At 43.0% G+C, this 20630-nt stretch overlaps 1 long non-coding RNA gene across 2 annotated transcripts; it reads right to left on the bottom strand.

The window, feature by feature from the left end:
* Nucleotides 1-261: 261 nt before the first annotated feature.
* On the bottom strand, nt 262-18299 carry LOC134157513 (uncharacterized). Of its 2 annotated transcripts, none has more exons than XR_009962350.1 (3): nt 18274-18299; nt 2630-2783; nt 262-1081 (listed from the first exon to the last, which is right to left on the bottom strand). It is a non-coding gene; the product is annotated as an uncharacterized LOC134157513 (long non-coding RNA). The 2 variants fall into 2 exon arrangements; XR_009962349.1 differs by lacking the exon at nt 262-1081 and adding an exon at nt 2270-2470.
* Nucleotides 18300-20630: the final 2331 nt, after the last annotated feature.

Genomic DNA, 20630 nt, shown 5'->3' with positions numbered 1-20630 from the left:
CTACTAGGAAGAACACACTTCCTAGCCTGGTTTCTAACTTTTTTTTTTGTTGTTAATAATACTGTTGTCTCCCAAGCTGTGCATTCCTGCTTCTCTTTCCATCTTCTCTCTTTGAGAATGAAAGCAAGGACAGGTCACTTGCCTTTTTATATGGGCATCTCTCTGAGCATCTCAGAGAAAGAGAGAGAGAAAAGGAAACCAAAACCCACAAAACAAAATGAGAGAACATGCTAATTGGAAGTGTTTTGTTTTTGCCAGGATTTTAACTTTAGAGAGTGCCTCACAAATATTCTCTCAGGGTCCGCTGCTGAACAGCTTTATTCTGCCTCAGGCAGGCTTTCATGGTGCAGCACAATAGCTTTTGTTTCAAAAGTATAGGGCAATGAGGACCTTGAATGCCAGAGGTCTGTATTATATCCATAACTGTAGATTTGGATGGTGGAATGGAGGTTGGGGGAAGGTGAGAATGAAAAATTTCTCCATTGTATAGATGGAGTCCTTCCAGCAAACACTGGCACAATAGCAAGCACATCCTTAAGAGCTGAAGCAGACTCTGGATAAAGACTCACTCATTTTGTACATAATGGTCCCTGTGCTTTAACCTTGTACAGCTACTATGACACCTGTTTTTCAGAGCCATTGTCAAAGAACAAGCAGAGCTTTGTCTGCTGTATGCATTCTGAGCCACACATGTTAACATTTCTCTTTTTGTATTTACTTTTGTTTCCCCACCTTCTCTTCCCCCCTTTTTTTTTCTTTTTTAAACATAACAGTTATGAATGAATGGCTGAAAACTAATTTCAGCCTTGATTTCAACACCACTGTGTCCAGTCGGAAAGTCCCAACTTATTGTGATGCAGAATAAAGAGCAGATATTAGACAAGGGAGTACTATTCTCCTTTTCTATCAACCCATCAAGTCTTTGTGTCTCTGCTTCCCACTCTTTTCCCCCCTTTTCCACCTCTCTGGCTCTGGTTTCAAAGGACAGGCAGAATCCATCAGCTCATCTCCCCTCCAGCAGAAATAGCGGGAGGACTCAAGGGCACTGTCTCATTCACTGCTGCAACTCACTGGGATGCACCTGGGATGGACACTGGAAAGTCCAGGTCACCAGTGCTCATGGTGGGATGGGAAAGATTTAGGGTACCATAGTCCTCAAGCAGTTTTTTCTTGTGAAGGGATACAACCAAAGACAAGAGCAAAGAAAACCTGCAGCACACAGGACCTCTTGTCTTCCTTTCACTTTGCGATCTGCAGTGGAAGTAAAGCAAAGACACTGTGCCCTTCTCAATTACCTTAAAGCTCCCCCATTTCCAAGTTTTCTTAGCCAAGTAGATGCTGGCTACAGGGGAGAGTTGGAATAAACTGAACTGGTACTGATCTATCAAGGACTAAATGAATGATGACTCTGGCCGATGGAACAGCTAAAATCCAGGCCCCAAGATCCGATTGTGAATCATATATGACAAGGTTATTGATGATGTCCACTCCATGGAAATATCTGTGAAGCAGTGAGTAATCTTCTGATGCTTCACCCCATGTGTTGATGCCCTCTATGTCATATCATCTCTACAGGGAGGAGGTTCTACTTAATTTTGTTCAGTGAGTAGAATCAGGACCTATAGTAGCAAACAGTCTGGGTTTGCTTCTTCTCCAACCAGCACAGGCTGCAGCTTTGGCAGAGGCTTAAAGCTGTGGCAATGCTGTTAAATATATCCTTTTACAAACACACACCCCAAAACATCAGAGGAGGATCCAATGGCTAGAGGTGAAAACAAGTGATCTGCTCACATGAGGTTGGTTATTCCAAGCATATAGCACTGCCCCTGAGCAGTACAAGTTAACACAACCAAGGTGCAACAAAACCCTTAATAACCACCACCATTAAAATTGGCTGGGCTTTATGCTTGCGTTTGTTTTTGTGGCTTGGGAGGTTTCCTTTGGTTTGTGGCTACAAAGCCAGCTCCGCTCATAGGCAGATTTTGAGGGCTACTGGGAAACCTCTCCTCCTCAACTAACCTCCCTTCGCAGAGCATGAATACAGTTCCTGCTGAAAGGGTGGAGAGAATCCCCAGTGCCTAGAGTCTTCATCAGATTCAGCCCCTTTCTGACACTGGTATCACCATGGCATGAGAGACATTAATGATGGTGAGAAGTGTGGGGTAGGAGCGGTTCCCAAGTCCCAGACGCTAGACATGTATTTTCCTTTTTTCAAAATAAAAACGGGGGAAAAAAGCCCACAATATGAAATTAAAGTCAAGAGGCTGATTTCAGAAATCCCTATATGAGTTTCAGATTCCCATAAGAATAACTCAGACTTATTTGTTTCATGCTTGCTTTCATTTCTAATTATTGATGGGAAGTACCTACCACATTCACTTGATTTTTAGCATGTTCAGACTTGTTGGGGAAGGAAAAAAATCCCATGGATATACCCAGATGACATCCACTGTCTTCAGAATATGAGCAGCTGGCAGGATGGCAGGCAAAAAAGAGGGGCTGGCTGGAGTAGGGCTAAACACCAAGCTTCTGCTGGGCACAAATCTTGGGTGCTAGGAGAGATTCATTGGTACAGAATCTGCCTCAGGACTATGTTTATCAGAGCTGCTGCCCAAGATGGGAAACTTACCCAGGACTGTAACGAGATCAATGTTATTTCTGAAACCATCACATCCTTTATTGACCTGAATTGAGGTGTTATTTCTTTTTTAAGTATGCTTCTCATTCAGCTGGTTTGGCATGAATCTTGGACATAGGCATCTTTTAAGTCCAGACATTGGGAGCTGAATAAAAAATAGTTCAATGAGAATGGTGAGAAAGTATACCACAAGTGTTAAAAACAAGTCTCAAGGTTCTTATGCCAGCCTCCTGAATTAAGCACTCTAACTCTTAGCAAGGGGTGCATCGGACTGCTGTGCTGCATAAGTCCTTCCCAAGCACGTTGGAAGGAAGGTGTGAATCCCAGCAGGTTGAATCTAATAATGTCTGTAGACGTAAGAATGTTTCTTCAATTTAAAAAAAGGCAAAGAAATAAACAGAATAGGTGCAACTTGCACATTTAATACTCAGTCCTCTTTCATGTCAGATCCCCAAGATCAGTTCACGCCTCCATATCTAGGCTGTTAATAGAGCATGAGACAATTCGGGCACTGAGCCATCAGAAGCATAATCCTGCCATTTGAAAGCACATAAAGGCACTTCATAGCAGCAAGTGTCAATAGCCACTCCCCTATTGATATAACATCCATTCCCTCCTCCATAAACTCCATCTGACAAAGAAAACAAACCAGGGTTATATGAAATCTAACCCCAGCATAGATATAAAAATGATGCTTCATTAAAAAAAAAAAAAGTTACTTTTAATCTGCTAATTCTTGCTCAGGTCCCTGCCTCTTGTATAGGAAGTGTGTGCATGGAACAATTCTGATTAGGACAGAGGGGAAAAGCACAATTCATATCCTCCACCACATAAGCTGCTGAGAGACCTGTCAGACAACAGGTAAAAGATCTTGTTGAAAGGGGAAGAAGCAAATGCTGAAGGAGCCCTTAATCCATAGTCTCACTGAATTGGACATCCCTGCAGCCCATGCAGTTTTTGCATTCCCGAGTCACTTGGGGACAGCAGCAAAGCAGAAAAGGAACATGGATCAGAGATGTGCTGCCAGAGGACTTGACTTCAAAAGGGAACCAAAACCCATCTTGCTGCAGCCACCAAGCTTGTACTGGGGCTTGCTGCAGCCACAGCTGGGACCCAGGCAGTGCTCAGACTACTGAATCTGCCTCTCAAAGTCTAGCACCCTGCTGCATGAGTAAAGGCAACACAGGCGTTGCAGCAGGGCTTCCTGCAGCACCAAGCTCTTGTCTGTCAGACAGAGGCACCAAAACACATCACTGTCTCTTTCAAAATGCTCTGCAGCTATCCTGAAAGATTCCACATCTATGCTTCTCTTGAGAAACAAGGAATGACAGGTGGAATGTAGATATGAAAACCCCTAAGGAGTCATCAAGGAAGAATTTAGGCACCTTCATCAAGAAACAGACCACAAAAGCTATCCTTTGGCAGCTGAGTGCCTGCTAGAATCTAAGCATCTAAATCCCTGCTAAAGCACACATGGAGAAGTGCTGCCATTATGCAAGGGCTGGCCAATCAGTCTGTGAGAAGTATCTGGGCCAATTTCTAAGAGTCTCTCGGGAGAAGGTCTAACCTACTGAACATCCCTTTCTTCCCCGGTCCCATCAGAGCAGTATAAAAGTGCATCTTCCACAGTGCCCAGTTAACCATGCCCAGCAATATGTCTGAAATGTGAATACCAGCTTCAGAGGAGGTCCTTATACTGTGCTACAGGAAAATGCTTCCACCAGAAGCCCCACTTTAGGTATTTCCTAGGCTTTCTCTGCTGTCACACAACTCCATGCACTGGCTGCAGGGGCTCTTTGTTGGCTCTCAGTTGTCACACTCCGCTTGAGAGAGGACTAATCCACCCATATTAAGCTCATGAAGCCGTTAGACCCACATCTAGCATGGGGACATGGAGCATCACCAAATCTGTTCTGGTCTCTGGATCTGGGACTTTGATTTGAGAGAAGAGTCCAGACTACTAAAACTTACAAATTTCCTCCCAAAAAATCCTTTCAGGAGTTAAAGCCCCCTCCTACCCAACATCCTAGACTCCTGGAAGTTTTTCAGAAGTTTTTCCCTTTGTTTCTAGTAGCTGGTGTTTTGAGGAGTTTCTGGTACCAATCACTCCCAGAAAGTTATTTGGTCAATAGAGCATCCTGAAAGGAAAAGCACAGAATAAGTGAATTACTGTAGAACTGGCAAAAGGCACCTTTGCTGTCCTGATGGGGCACAAGGATGTCCTTCACTTGCATGGAAGCAACCAGGAGATGCAAAAAGAGACCTTCAGAGGCCAGAGATGGGGTGAAGCAGAGGTGACTTGACTGTGTCCAGTTTTTGCATCAGTCAAATGAAAAATGATTTGCAAAAAGAATGACCCTGATTGGTTAATGAGCATCTCTCAATTTACAGCAGCAGAATGTCGGGTGCCATCAAATGCAACCAGAAGTTAAAGCTACGACTGCTTTAATAATCACTGACTGCAGAGTATTTAAAAAAACAGCTAAGCTTTCAGGGGCTTAAGACTTATTGCTTGCATTTTCTCAGCTTTCTTAAAGAAAAAAGGGGTGTTGTAGAAAATGGTCAAATTTATCATTTATAGCAAAATATTAATGTAGCAGCAGGAGACTTGATGTGGCCATCTATCTACAAGCATTCAGACTTCAAAGGAAGCATAAACAGGAAATTAATGGTTTGTCTAGTGTAAAGGAAAAATAAATGCAAATGTAGCCTCATTAATACCAAGTGGGTGACTTCTTGGTTTATGGGGTTTGGATTGATTTTGTCAAAGGCCAATAGATTTATTAAAAATGTCTTTTAAATTTAGCATCCCTATACCCATTAGTTGAAAGGAATAAAATTCTCTGCAATTGCCACCACCTCTCCTCCTCCTCTTCTCCCCTCTCTCTGGATGTTGTTTTACCTAAATAAAGTTCTTGCATTAGGACTCACTTTCATACTGAAATATGTCTCTTGTAGGAGCTGCTATAAACGTCAGCATTTTCCACAGCATTAGTTTATGGGCAGAGTGAATTTTAATGGCATCGTAATCTCACTGCAATCAATTGTGGTACATGGGAGGGGAAACCTTAGGGAGTGTCCATTAACCAGAGCTCTGCATCACTCCAGTGCTCAGGAGCTTTCAAAGAGTGCTTGGAGGGTTATTTTTTTCCTTTTCTTTTTAATACCTATTCACAAAATGTTTGTTCGTGGCTGGTTCAAAGTGGGATGGAGGACCCTCACTTCTCAGGATGCACTTTCTGGCTGGGGTATCTAACTTCCACCCTCTGCCACTCCTCTAACCTACCAGACCAAGATGGGATGCTTTCCAGATGTCACATAGACAATGATGACAGCTGGTGGCTGCATAATCATGGTCCACAGGCTGGTTTGTTGGTTTACCCAATTTAACATTCAGGGATCTGAAAATAAATCTACCATTTGGCATGATAGTGGCTGAGCTGATTTAACCCCTTCGATGTAACTGTCCCAACACACAACCACCTCTTGCCACAACAGGGCACTTGCTCAAAACCAGAGGACAGCAAAATGTTCTTGTGCATCTCAGGCCCTCAAACACACAGTTACCAAAACAGCAAACAGAAAAGTATATGTGGGAGAACACATTCTGAGCATCTGAGAACAACAAAGCAAAGGAATAGCCTGAGCTTGCATATGTAAGAAGCTTTTTCCTATGTCTTTTGGCCTGCTGAAGCCAACAATACTCTGCACCAGGTTTCCAAAATGACAGTAAAGAAGCCACTCCATCATGGAGCACAGTTGTAGGATCACATCCTCTCTGAGGCAAACACTTAACCTAGCATGTGGCAAGGTTAACTAATGCATAACATGGAGGTTTCATTAGGAAAATAGAACACAACCTTATATTCACATACCATGCATTTTTGGGCTGCTGCGGGACTCAAGGACACAATTCCCCACTCCAAAAAATCATTGGGAAGTTGTCCTGAAACACAGTTCTTTGGTTAAATTTAATTTGTTCATGCCCTTTTAAAGAAAGAACTTGTAGAGATGTTCCTGAATTCCCACATCTGTATGGGAAAATGGTACAATATTATGGGACAGAAAAAAAAAAAGAAAAAAAATGGAGAGAAACAAGAGATCTGGGTTCCAAGAATGTGCTTGGTAAAGTAAAAGATGAGATGAGGGAAATACAGCAGCTAAGAGAAAACAGACTTAAACTACAAAGAGGCCTGAAAATGGCAAGTTTGAAAATGCTGTTAACAGATGGGAATGTAATGCAAGGGAGACATATATTCAAAAGACTAATTTTCTTCATTAACAATAATTGGAGATGTTCAAGATAAACTTACTGTAAAGTTCACAAGCAAAAACCACAACAGCTACATGAGGAGCATCCTTTCTCATATCTAGGTTATATCTGTAACTCTAGTCTAATTCTTTAAGCAGACTACAAAAATTTGGAAGCATACCATGATTCTTTAAATCATCACACTCACCACACAGAAAAATGTAATTCAATTTATACGTTCCTGAAAATGTCTAAAGAAATTAAGACATTGGATTTCCTAGGAATTTTAGTTTCACATATACTTCAATACTAGCATAAAGATTAAAAGGGGATCCATTATCTTTTATCGTAGGACAAAATATCACTTAGGTGCAGTGATTTGTTCTGTCATTCTTGACAATTCTAGATTTCCTCTCTCAGCTGCAGATTTTCATTTCAACTAGAAAAAGAAGCCAGAATACGAGCAGATGCTTTGCTGTTTGGTTCTGAAGGTCTGTATTGCAGGAAGTAATCACATGGAGTACAGCTAGAGAGCCCACGAACCAGATTCACCATTCATACTGCAGGATCAGCTACACACATTAAGTGTGTTTGAAGCATGTTGTTGCACACAGGTAACCACAGAAATTGGGCAACAAATGTGGCCATTCCCCATTAAAACTTTCAAAAAGAAAGAGTATATGTAAATGCATTTATTCCAAGAAAAATATCAAGGCTTCCATTTATGGACTTTTATTAAAAACAGAAATGTTTTTAGTACAGTGGAGCCCCAGACTATCTGCAGCCTACCTGGTAAAAACTCCCATGCTGTAGACCCCTGTTTTTCACTGTTTGGTATTTGAATTCCTATTAAAAGTGACCCCATCTGCCATCACTATCAATGCATAAATCTCCAGGCTGACAGCGATTAGCAGAAGACAAACGGTCAAAAAAACATAACACTCTCCTTGACCTAGAAATCATCAATTCAGGAAAGCATCTGAAAATACCCTGGAACCTGTCAGCAGAGCTGGGAGGTGAACAAGTCTCCCAGCTCATTTAAATCTTTCAGATGCAAAATATTTGTCCTACATGGTCAAAATCAAAACCAAAATAAGAACAGAAAACTCAACACAAACTGTTGCTTTGCACCCACAGATACTGTTTTATCAAACCAGGAACAAAATATTTACAGTTAAAAATCCCCACCTTATTACATTTCTCATTTGCATCCACATGCAAATGCAAACTTTGCTTCAAGGAGAAAAGTGGATGCTTTAAACTGAAAATGCTATTTCAGCCACTGCAGAAAGGTTCCCAAGTCGCTAACACAGAGCTGACCCCTTCCATAGAAATCTTCATGGCTAAGCTTCTCTGACCATGCAGCAGAGTTCAAGAAGGAACCAGGCCCATGAGTAAAATGCTTGTCACAGACACAATGCCCATTCACCTTGCAGAAGAGGAGGAAGTCTGTCTGAGCCCACAGTCTGGAACAAGTGTCTTGAGTCCACTCTTGGGCTTGAGAAGCCAACTTTTTGCATGGCCAGAACACATGCAGAGCCCCTTATGCCTGAGCACCTACAGCTTGCATTCGTAGCTTGGTATTGACAAGCAGGAGACAAAGCATGCCACACTCACATGGTTGTGGAGAGACATGCAAGGTGGAGAGAGCAGGGATTGACAAAGAATAAAAATAAAGCAAGAAGTTAAAGCTGGGACCAATCCTGCCTTCCCCTCCACCAGTGAAACTATTGTTCCTCATAGAGCAAGCGGGACAATCAATGTGCTTGATTGTGGAAGAACTCAACTGTGAGGAAAAATCAAAGTACACAGAGACATGCCAAATCCCATAGGGGTAACCCAGCAAATTAAGAGATGTGTGGTAATGAAGAAATAGGTGGAACAATCCCCCATCTTCTGTTAGTTGCCATCTAGGATTTCTTCCTGGTGGGAGCATTGCCCATGGTTCAGTCTGCCCTGGGGTAGCTGAGTCTCCTGTAGAGGAGCCAGCCCCCCAGTTTCAAACATGCCATGCTATTAGCACCCATCTCACACCTCCCACTTCAAGCTTAAGGAAAACCACTACATTTCAGGAGTTGAGGGCAAGCATCTTCTGTACATAGACCTAAGCGTTAGGAGCAGAGAAATGGACTGTTGTCATTCAATACCCTTCAGGGATCAGTTTCAGAAAAGCAGCCACCTCCTGTTGCTGTAGCACAGACAGTTGATTTCCTCCTGATACAATACAGGACTGCAAACCATATCACCTGGATATTTGGGTTCACCAGCACCTACAGATTCAGGACTGCTAACCCTTACAGCCGGTACAAAAGCCAAGACTTTCCTTGTTCCTAGGACTCAAATATTTTCCCCCAAAGCGAGTCCAGACCCTGAGACAATCCTCTGGTGCAGCTCAACAGAGTTCTCTGGGCTGTCTTTCCCTTCATCCTCTGCTTCATCTGAAGTAATGATCAGCCCTTTTATTGGGCACTGACCAAAAGTGAAAGGGCCAAACAGTTGTCCTTAATGAAAGCTTTGGTCTGGATTCAGAAACAGCCAGTAAGTACATCTCGTTGCTGCTTCTTCCCCCTCCTATAAGTGCTTCAGGGCCATTCTGCGTTGCCCACGCTGATATCAGACAGGAATTCAACAGGTTTTTCCTTTCTCATTTCTTTCTAATAGGGCTCAGAAAAAAGTTGATGAACTATTGCAGCAAGTGCATTTATGCTACTTCTGCAGCATCTATAATATGTTGGCATGTTTGCAAACTGAGAGATGCCTTTTACTTTGTCACCGTCCAATTGGACAACTCCTTGAACCTTGTCTACACGACTGCTACCATTTATCCTCTCTGCACATATGGGGACAAATCCAAAACACCAGAGCAGAGCCAGTCTGTGGCAAGACAGGTCAGCTTATTCAGCATTCATTGCACAGGTAAGACCACCATGCAAGAAAAGCAGGACTATGGGTGATGTTTCTTTTCCAGCCTTCAAAACTCAGATAAAAATGAGACATGCTTAGGGAACAGGTTCTCAGCATACCTATTCCTGCACCTTTTTTTTTTACTTAAATATGAACAATCAGGGTGTTTTTTTAAAGATATTAAAATAAACTTTTTTTGCAAAATGGTTCCTTTTATTACATTTAAACACAGCTTTCATGTTCTGAAAAAAACTCAGCAAGGAGAATTTGTTTCTGGTCCTTTTGAGATGGCTCTTTGAGCAGAGCTATTCTCAAGCCTAAGGTTGCAGAGAGCTGGCTGTGAACTTGTTTTCTCTAATGGGAATTTTTTTCAAATTGACAACATGCTCCATGGGGCAAGATGAGGAGAGGAAGACGTTTCTTATCCAACAGCAAGACCCAAATCCATCCCACAGCCTCCCAAGAGGCTGGGCATTCAATTAATCTCTTTTAACCACAGACCAGGTAAACTAATATGCAGGCTGGTTGTCCAATGTTACAGCAGCTTGAACAATTCCCTACAATGCCTCAAGATGTAAAATGAAGAGTTGCTCCCATGTCATCTGACAGGAAAAGTTTTAAGGCTTCCCTCCTTCATACACACTCATTACCCAAACCCTAGTCAGGTAGCTGCAGACCTTCCTACCTGATCTGAATTGTCTAAAGGGTCCTTACACACTTAATGCACCAGCTGCTTTGGAAAGCAGGTCTTCATCCTGCATGTATCAACATGAGCCTTAGATAATAAACAGAGGACTAGAAGAAGAGAGAAATCATCAGGGCTGTTAATTTGACACCGACTCTTTTGATCTCCTCTTTAGATCGTAAGGAAAGGGTAAGTGTGCTTCCTTTTAATCTTCACTCCTGCACTTTAAAGGCCTCAATAATGTTCCCACCAACCAGATCATTTTCATTTGCAACTCTAATTAATCTGTGAATAAATATGCTTCGGAGAGGTGGATTGATTTAAATGAGGGCTGTCTTTTCACCTTTAATCTATAGTGCTGCATTTCTCTCTCTTGAGAAAATAGCTTCTAGCTTGCACTCTCCCTCTTTCTCCCCAAGTTCACGCAAGGCTCTTTCTCCTCTTTTTGTTATTATAAAATAATGGCTTCAGCAGGTGAATAAAAGGTTAGGGAAGTTTGACAAAAATGGGAAGCTATTCACCCTTGCTACCTTTAATCTACTGCATTCTCCTCCTAATGAGTGTAAATTACCCAAGCTATTTCACAGAGTCTTTATATGGCATAATACCAGCCAGCAGGCCATTCTCAGAAGGGCGTTTTTATATTATTAGTATTAGTATTATCTTTAATCTTTTGTGGTGTGAAGAACTGGGGACAACACAAGGATCCACACAAAGCAGTTGAAGCCAGGCAGAGGGGGGAATGGGCAGAGGGCCGCAGGGCTGTGTGAAGGAATGGGTCCTCCATCAGAAGGATCCAGCAGCCAAGTAGCATCCTTGTGGGATGGAAACCCAACAAAAGAGTCCAGCCTCACTGGCTTTGCAAATTTTGGCAAAAACCACATCAGTGTGTCTGACCTTCCTGTATCAGTCATTAGTGGCTTCAGCCAGGGTTGGAAGAGGAAGACCTATTTGGCCCTAAAACTCCATTGTATGCAGTCTTCTAGTGCCAGTTTGCAGAACCAAGGTTTAGGCATAGATGCAGCAATTATCTGCCCACGTGCCAAACCCTCATACACACAAGCAGTGCCATCTAAATCCATAGCACAGAGGTCCAGACAAATTCCACCTCCAGTGTGAACAGAGAAACCCATTCTCAGATAGTCCTGTTCTGGGCAGATGAGAACACTGGGAGATGGTAGAGTGAACCCACTTGTGGGGATGTCAGGTAGTGATCGTGTGCGTTCACAGCACAGTGAACAGCATTAGAAGAGCATTCTAGAGGACAAGCTCTTCTGAGAGCTTCTGCTCTGAGGACAGAAGGGATGAAGAGAAAAGCTAAAGAAAAATATCTCTCTCAGCCTCTGAGAGGAGATCAACATACATATACCATCAATATAAGGAGGTAACTGATTATTAAGAAACAAAACTAGGGTTACATGCAAAGGAGCACTTCAGAAAGGAGTCTTACATCTTAAATGCCTTCTGCAGATCATTAGTGAGCACATTTCTCCTGAAATCAGAAGCAGCTGTGAGGGACAGTTATAAAGGGGCTACAGCATACAGGATTTGGTCAAGAAAAGTGCAAGGTATCTCACTGTTGGAGTTAAATATCCTGCAAACTATACCCAATGAAAAAAGGAGCCTACAGTGTGGTCAGGGACTTTACTTTCAGGTGAGTATTGTGTTAAAGCTGCATTCAGAACAGGAAAGCAAGAAATAGACAATCCACAAGCAAAGAAAGCAAGCAGCAGATACCAAGCAAAGTGATCAAGCTGGCTTAAGAAGTTGCCACTGCACATCTGATGTGCTGTGATACACTGGCAAGGTAGCACAAGAGCCCTTGGTGTTTCACTTTGATGAACATAAGTTCCCACCACCTATGGAGAGAGCTGGTAAACTGTGAGCATTATTCCTTAATGCCAGTGGGAACTCATACATCCACTGACCCTGTTGGATCCACTGAGCCCAGTGATGAACATCAAGCCACATCCCTCACTAGCGTGAACTGATGCCACCGCAGAGCTTCAATAGGTGACACTATCCCCTGCTAGCTACTGTGCTGGAGTAGGGCTGCATTACAAGGAGGTCATAGGGAGGACTGGGTATGGCTGAGTAGCAAAACTGAACTGAGAAACTATCCGCTTCCTAAATTTGGCCAGTCATCTGAGGAAGAAGTGGAGTTTATATATAGGCAAAGATAGTAAACATCAATAAAATCCTCCTGGAGCAGAAAGAAAATCTTGGCTTTGCTGCAGGCAGTAACTCGGCCATTCATGAGCCTGGTCTCTCACTAAACCCCTTCATGCATTTCTCTCATCTCAGGTTGGTTCAGGTCCCCATTACTTCTGTTATATTATATGTCTTCCCCCCCCCTTTTTTTTTTCCTAAATTTGCCTCTTGTGATTATTATTCTCCAGTCTAAGAATGCCTCATATTCAGAGGTTCCTTTGTTTCACTCTTATTATGCACACCATATATGTTCAAGGTCACTAGTTAGTCTATTATTCAAGCGGGCACTTTTTTCCTTTTTATTCCTCCCTCTCTGAAGAGGCACGGTTCAAGGTCTCACATTCTCTGCTTTCTCCCTTAAGTTTTACCATTTCTGTTTCTTATGAAAACATTTTCCCTTGCCTCACATTCTCCAGTAGCTTCCATTCAATTCAATCCCTGTTAATATATATATCCACAAGAAGCCCAGGGCAGACCCCAAGTCAGCTGCTTCTGCTGTTTTAAAAGAAAGCTCTTTATTTTCTTAGACTCTCTAGCAATTTTTTAACTTACAAGCTGATATACAAAGAGTTCTTAGAGGTGGCCAGGATATTTCCATATCATTTGCAGCAGTACCGACTAAATATCAGGCTGCTGTGTACACTTGGGCAATAACCATAATGAAACACTTACAGTCCTAGCCACTAGACAGGAGTTTTAGCTGTACTACTGTTGTTTTGCTTGCAACAAGAGGTAAAACAGCAAGGGATCAGCTAGTAGGCTGATGTTTAATTTTGGATGAACAATGGAGATAGGCTTTAGCCCACTACAAGCCTACTCGATTGTCAAGTGACAACATCCTCAATAAATCTGCTTGTCATCTCATTATTCAGGTATATTTATGTACATTGTTTGTGCAGGAAAAAACACCTAACTGCTTTACAAGCTCTCTAAAGAGGAGAGTATGAGGTGCAGTCGTGATTTCACAGCATGCTTTAAGACAACTACCAAAACAAGGAAATTCAGGTTAATTCATTTGAAATTGAAGTTGCTAAAGCAGTCTGTGCAGTATGGAGTATGGGAGGAGTAAGCTGTTGCCCTTAGGGAGAAGGAGACGTGCTGAGGAGGAGATGATTTTACCAGGACAGACACTGGAACCTGCTGGGGCTCCTTGCCGCTGGACACATCAACAGCAGAGCCTGGTTGGCACAACGTTCTGATCAGCTCCAAAGAAAAGCTGTTGGGAAATAATGAACTGAGCAAAGCATTAAACTGGGCTTGTTTCACCTCTATTGGCAATCCCAGACCACGGGGTGAGAGCATAGTGAAGATGCAGAGAGGACACCCTGTATTTGTAAAGATATTTTGCATACCATTTTCTTGATCTCAGGTCTGCATACCAGGTGTTAAACCTTCATAACACACATGCACACTGGATAGCTGAATTTTCCACCAGTCACCAGGAACACTTTACTAACATAGGTTACTTTATTGTAGTCATAGAAGCAGGAGATTAGGTCTTCTGTGCATCCCCATGCCTGCATGTGGCTCCACCTGATACAACTGCCAGGCCAAAATGAGAGATATTCTGCCACCTATCTCTTATATGCACCCAGGTGTCTTTTCACTCCCAATTAGAAGCAGAAAGAGCTCATCTCCCATCCTCAGACATTTCTCAAGGCCCTCATGCCCCAAGTTACCATCACCGCAAGAAACAGCACTTGTTTTATTTTTAGTCTGCTTTGCTGCCTCTTTCTCTTTTCTGCTTTAAAAAAAAAAAAATAAATATCTTTTATTTTTATTTGCCAGGCTCAGTCGCAGCACAAGGACATGGGGAAAGACATTCTTTCAATTCTTTGGGCATTGTGGCCAACTGAAATACGAAACAAGACAAAGCCAGAGAAGAAAAGCTTATTATGGGCAGCCTAGTTGGAAGAAAATGAATCACCCAAACAGATAGGTTTCAATGATCTCAGGCAAACTGCAGTCTTTATTCCACACACCCACGCCTAATTGTTCAAGAAAATGTTCATCTGCTTCATAATGACAGTCATAATGGAAGTTATGTGAAATAACTAAAAAAGTTTATTCAAGGGTCTGCTTCTGAAAGTACAGCTATAATACACTTTCTTCTGGGGACTTAATAGAATTTCCTCTCATAGAAATTGGATTGATAACAAGTAATTTTTTTTTTTTTTAAATTTTAAAACTATGTTAGCTAGCAGGCTTTGCTGACATTAAGTAGGACTTGTGGGGTAAAGGAAGAACAGGTCAGTCAACTATTATTAACGAGAACAGGATGGAAAAAGAGCAGCATTTGCCCTGCTGCCCATGTCTCAGAGCCCCTTATGCTCTGCCCAGCTTATATGGTGGGAACAACTGTTCCCATTTGTCTTTAGGACCTAAAAACAGGACCAGAGTATATACCTCTCAAAATCCTTCCTCAGGATGTAACCAAACTTCACTGCTCCCCTCCTTTGGTGAAAGGTGGTATAAAGAGATTTGCATTATTTCCCTGGGCAGAAACAGGAGAAATCCAGGCTGTGCTCTGCATTTCATGTGCAGGCTTGAGCAGACACCTGAATCAAGACAAACCCAGAAGGAATGAGAAACCCAGTGTCTGCAAGGAACAGGACAAATGATCTCACTAGGCTTCCTAGAAGATGGTTAAGGCCTAAAGTGAAATTACAAGAACCAGCTAAAATTTCCCCTGGAAACTTGAAAGCACCAGGGAGAGGCAACACTGAGTGTGTAGATTTGATTTTACAGCCTATTGAACTCTTAGTCCTGCAAATGCATTTGCTACTCCTCTGGTGCTGACAGTGCAGAAGGCAAAGCAGTCTCCCCCAACACTGCAGCCCACTCAGGGTCATCACGGGGGTCTACTGCCAGTAGAGTTCATCAGCTTTAATACTTGATCGAAAGTGTCTCTCCAACTTAACTCAAAATCAAGGCTCTCTTAACTTTGCCAATGCCCTTCTAAGATTGGAAATAAAGGTTTAGGCAAACTCAGGTATGCAAGAACATTTCCTCCATCCAGACAGCAAGAGATTAACAAGACACCGAGAAAACACTTTTTAAACTAAAAAGGTCTTGTTTCTGATGTGAAACATTATGAAGTACCTAGCACATCTCTGTACTGCTATTCATCAAACAAAACTGTAATACAACTTCCAAAGCAGAACATTTTGACACGAGCTTGGGCAAGAGGCAGGTTTTGAAGGCAGGATGGCGAGATGCTGAAGAACTAGCTGTTCTGCTAATCAGAGCTAGTGTCTCTTTGACACTAGCTCTGATTTTTCATCCTTGAGCTCGAGGGCTCCATTCAATTCAGCAGGACCCTGAAGTATGTGACCAACTCAGAAACCCATGAGTCATCCAACTGAAGCCAGGCAGGAAAACTCATGCAATTCAAGTTAGAATTGTGTTGAAGTACTTCATGGAGCCGAGGCATGAGGAAACAGACTGGCAGGTGCAGTTTCCACTCTAGAGAAATTACAAACCTGCCTGTATATATGTATTTTGTGTGTGTGTGTGTGTGTGTGTGTGAAGGAAAACAAGAAATTCTTACTCCTCATCTGTTTTCTCTAAAGGACTCACTGGGCTGGTCCTGTAGTCAGGGTCAGTCAAGGATGAGGACAGAAGATCTGAAGCAATAGAAATTTGCAGAATTTAAGGGATTCTAAAAAGAGTACAGGAACTGCCAGGATCCAGAAACATCCAGTGGATATCTTCTGGAGGACTTCCAAGCTCAGCAGTATAAAGCATCTCAGAGAGATGACCCACCTGCACCCGTGGACCCCCCTGCTGCCCCAGGCAACAGGGTAGGTTGCTTAGCAAAACCTCCCCTATTTCAGCTTAATCCTGCACAGGCACCTGGGTGGTTCAGCAAAGATGCCTATAAGCTGAGCTCATTTCTCAATGGCAGGAGGCTGGAAGAGCTCTTGGTAGGAACAGAAGGAAGTGTTACTCCTTTCACTTTATATACAGAAACCATTGTATATCTGAGAGCATGTCTCTGTTAGCTGTTTCCACATGCAAGCCTTTAGAAGGAGACACAATGAAGTTTCTTATCTTCAGCTGGGAAGTCAGTTGAAATGTACCTGATGTTTATGTTTAAAGTTGTAATACTTCAAGTTTTATGGGAATAACAACCCAGGGCTTCCAAGGGAGACAATTGCTCAACTTCCAGTGCATTTCAAAGAAAAGCTGAGGAAATAATCTCCTGATTACCCACACCATTTATATACAAGCAAAGCAAAAGTCCTTCTACCCTCTCCAATGTAGCACAATCCAAAAAGATGTCTGTTGTCTAATTAGAGACCTTTTGTTCTAATTGCACTGGCCAGGACTGTCTTGGGGCAGGTGTCTCTGAAAGCATACTCTGGTAGGACTATGCTAAGGGCCAGAAACCGAGAAGATGTCTTCAGCATTTCAACAAAACAGTCATCTGAGCACAGACACTTCAAAGAGCAGCAGCAAGGTCTGAGGAGCCTCTTATGTCAGTGGAAATGTAAGTTAAAAGAGGGTTTATACCCCCTTTTGATTTTACATACAAAGCAAAATACAAGGAAGCATTTTCACAGCTACTTTCTGTCTCAAATCTGCTTCTAAAAACAGTCTGCTCACAAGGATGTGTGCTCTGCTGATAGATTCTACATCTGGCTTTTGAGCCTTACGTAAGTGAAAGGAAGGAATTCTCAGGTCACAGGCTCTTCCTTGTGCAAACCTCCAAACCCCACCTCAGTTCTTCACCAAAAATACGAATACACACAGGGAACCTACAGACAAAGGTGTTAAAGAGCTCCATGACAATATTGGCACTTCAGCAGAATTAACTGGGCTTGCAGATGCTTTGCAAACAAGAGGATGGTGGTGCTACATCGCCATTAATGAGAGCCTGAAATTGCCATCAGGACCTCCAGGTGCTGAGAACATTATGCAAAATGGAAAAACAAGCCTAGGATTTAGGGGAAAAAGAGCTTTTTCAGTAATCTAAAGGAAATCACTGAGTGAATCCCACACTGTGATCATCATACACATGCCAGGAAGGATCTGCACTTTGAGTTGCTCATGGCAGTCACTGGAGTGGAGAAAAGAGCAATATATGCTTATTGCCATCATTATCAGGCACCGCAATCTAAGAGCCTATAGCCAGCCCCACTCAGGGCAGAACAGCTCTTCTCACCTTTCCTACTTGAAACAACACCCCAACTGCTCAGGGATATGAAAGAGGGATTCAAAGCAGCACCAAAATTTAACACCACAGAAAGCCCAGGCCTTTTCTCTGAATGTAACAGGATTACAACTGTTTCCATCCCAAAAGGCTCACATCTACTTTTACCACGGGCAGATTTGCCCATCCTTACAAAAAGCACACCCCATCTCAAATACTGTTTGCCATAGACTATTAAACCCAGTAAGACACTGTTCTGCTAAGGCAATGACTACCAGAGCCTCCCCGGAGAAGCCTCCCAGGTTGGTCTTACCCTGCGCAATGGAAAAGAAAGAGACCGTGTTATGCTTGATTGCTAACCTGCGGCTACTCCAGGTCTGCATGAAGAAATATCTCTCCTCCAGAACACACAGCAGAGGCCACCTTACCTCCAGGAAAGATCCAGCCAGCACCATTCTCAAGCAGAAGAGAAGAAGCCTTGCTGAGGCCCTATGTAAACCCATCAAGCTCTTGGTGAACTCCCTCCACCCGTACCAATCAGGATCACCTGCACCAATCAAGACCACCTGCACCTTTCATCCTCCATCAGACCCTTCACTCAGTTCACATCACATTCAAAGTAATGCAAAGTTTTGTTTCCTTCAAAGATACAAAATGCATATGTTTTCCAAAGGGTCTTGATGTACAAAGGTTGAGTGACAGGGGTGCTTGTGCATGTGTTTCAAGCCCGCACCCGTTCTTGCTAATAATGGATGATGAGTGTTGGATGTAATCTTTTGTTGAATCAGAACTTAGATTTGACTTCTTTAGATCATCTGGCTGCTTTGAGACGTCTTCTTTGACAGCCTCTGGAACAGGGTTCCTATACCTGCATGGATCCCACACTGTGACATGTCACAGAGGCCCCCTGTGTCCCCAGCCACAGCAATGTCCTCTTCTCCCCAGTCTCTGCCTCTCTTGCTATGGAGGTTATCAAAAGTCTTTCCAGGCAAAGCCCTGCCTCTTGCTTTTGTTTTTTCCCCACCTCATTTCCCTGGAGCGTGGTGTAGGTATTGATGGATGGTTTTTCTGGAGGTGGCTCTCATTGTTCCTTCCCCCACCTTCCCCCAGCCAGGCCGAACGCATGGAAGGTCAGTTAGAAATGAAGCTGCTTTTATCTGCAATCTCCCACCAGCCCTAAGCTGGGTCCCCTTTTTCACACTGGGGCCTAGCCAAGCATGAAGGAAAATAATTTTACCCAATCTCTCTGCTCTAACGCGCACCACCCCCCACCCTCCGTTTTCCACAACTCCCTACCAATCTAAAGGGGAAAGAATTAAAAGAGAAAAAAAGCCCTTTCCACAATGAAAGCACAACTAGATAGAAATCTTGGTGAGGCACCTCTCTAAATGTGACTGCAGCTTTCAGTTCGTCCTCACTCAGATATCACCATCCCCACTGTTCAGCGTCCTGGTATAAAAGTAATAATAATAATAATAAATAGTAACCTCATGGTTACTAGTATTCCATATAATTGCAACAGGCAGAGGAAAGAGGACTGATTAATTTGCCTTGTGAATTATGCATTATTTTCCTGTCTCCTATCCCCCACCCCCAGCTCCCAAGCACACTTCTCCAAAGCTTTATTATGTATATTACTTGAACATTGTCACCTGTCCTCTCTTTGCTGCGAAAGCCTGTCAATAAGTATCGGTTAAGGCTTGGTGTTTAATCCGCTATGAACACTCAGCCCAGGCACCCGGTTTTGTTTACTGCTGTCGGCATATGAGCGAGCAGAGAAAACCCACCAAGCCAACGCTGAGTGCTGGCCCGTGTAATTCCCCAGGACCAGCTGCAGGACTTACAGAGCCAGACAAAACTAACTTGCACGAATGAGACAAAGACACTCCAGGCAGAACAAGCGAGCTGCTCTTGGTATTTCAAAATCATAAGTGGCAAAGCCCTTTCAGCTCAGCAAAACACTTGTGTGCTTATTTTTAATGTCCATGGGAGCATCCCTGTGCTGAAGTTAACAGTCCACCAAGTCCAACAAGCCTGTTGCCTTGAAGAGTGGTATTTTCCTCAAATAATGGCATAACTAGGTTAAGTGTTTGGGGTGCCTTTGTGTCAGAATAGATGGAGTTCAAATTGGTGAGATTCACATCCCTGCTCAGGTGTACCTTTTGGGTTTGGTGATGCTCCAGACTAAGCTGCAGGAGGGGTCTGGAGATCGTACACTGCCACCTTGGAGAAGCATCGGTGTAGGAGGCACCAACCCTCTGCCTCCCAGCTGACCATGGATGATCTTCCATCCTTGGCACCTTCATCCACTTTTTGTCCATCATTTAAGGCCCTGAGCCAGCAAAGGCTTAAACATGTCCTTCCTCTCCAGCTTCTGCACAACTCTTCACAGGCTTATACTTATAGCCTGGCAACACAGGGTCATGCAAATATTATTGTGATTATAGGCAGTCATCTGTGCGATATGAGCAAAAGTTAAATATGTTTAGCCGTTGCAGTCTGTTAACTGTGGTTATAGAGGTACCTGATCACAAAACAGCTCTGTGGTCTTGCATCCCTTCTTTAAGGACTTGAAGAGTGGAGGGAGTAAACAGGTGATAATTTGTCCTTTTTGCTGCAAAGTGGCACCAAATGCAAACATACCTCAGAAAGGGCTGGCTCTCTTACTGCCCTTCTAAACATAGGCTGTGTACTTGGAGCAGGCGTGTTTTCTCCCAAGCAAATATAAGATTTCATTATCTTATGATCCAGGCAGTCATACTAAGTCAGCAGACCCACTTCTGGA

This window comes from Pezoporus occidentalis, unplaced genomic scaffold (assembly GCF_034315485.1).
Source record: "Pezoporus occidentalis ecotype Australia unplaced genomic scaffold, CSIRO_AGI_Poc_V1 ctg97, whole genome shotgun sequence".
Lineage (NCBI taxonomy): Eukaryota > Metazoa > Chordata > Aves > Psittaciformes > Psittacidae > Pezoporus > Pezoporus occidentalis.
Note: the sequence above shows the minus strand (reverse complement) of the source record. Positions and strands in the feature narration are given on the sequence as shown.